Consider the following 725-nt stretch of genomic DNA (forward strand, 5'->3'; position numbering starts at 1 on the left):
GGCAAAAGAGTGGCCAGGATATTGTTTAAAAATTAAAATCATGGAAGAATGAAAGTCATACAGAATGACATGAAGGTGATTAAATGATGACAGAATTTGCATTTTTAGGTGAACTATTCTTTATAGAAGCCACAGTATATGGTCTGCAGGACAGAAAGCTGGAAGCCGTCATGAAGAAGAATGGCGCTCATGTGACAGCATATTAGACCGGGAAGGTAAATTGATATGTAAATTGAGTGTGCGACTCCGAGAATGAGGAAATATGAAGCTGAAATGTGCTAGACCTTCACGTAGAGCGGGAACAGTTTTTTTTCTCCCGTCAGCAATGTACAATAGCAGACCCCGGTGTACCGAACATCTCAAATCTGTCTGCTCTGTGTGGCAGAATGTTCTGGAGAAAGAGAGCGAGAGTGCATTAGGCAGCACAAAGTGATTTGTCCTCATGGTGTTCAGGCTGTACTGAAAGAGCAGAGGCCTTGCTCAACAAAAGCAAGCAACGCTCGCTCATTTATTGGAGGAACACTGGAAGATTGGAGTCGTTCATCAGGATGATGCTCGCTGCTTTGTTCTTCAAGGAGAGACATTTTGTCAATATAAGATGCACTTTTTCTCATTAGATTTCTGAGAGGCCTGTCAGCCATACAGACATACAGTGAGAACAGCTTCATAAGATTTGTGGTCCTCAATATCCGCATACACACTTTATGTAATGGAAATGTATGCTC

At 42.1% G+C, this 725-nt stretch overlaps 1 protein-coding gene across 1 annotated transcript in view; it reads right to left on the minus strand.

Moving 5' to 3' along the window:
• The window catches only part of LOC107559768 (uncharacterized), a 50,333-nt gene that overhangs the window by 26,602 nt on the left and 23,006 nt on the right, over positions 1-725 (minus strand). The gene's annotated exons all lie outside the window — the stretch shown is intronic.

This window comes from Sinocyclocheilus grahami, unplaced genomic scaffold, assembly GCF_001515645.1.
Source record: "Sinocyclocheilus grahami isolate Dianchi unplaced genomic scaffold, SAMN03320097.WGS_v1.1 scaffold698.1, whole genome shotgun sequence".
Taxonomy (NCBI): domain Eukaryota; kingdom Metazoa; phylum Chordata; class Actinopteri; order Cypriniformes; family Cyprinidae; genus Sinocyclocheilus; species Sinocyclocheilus grahami.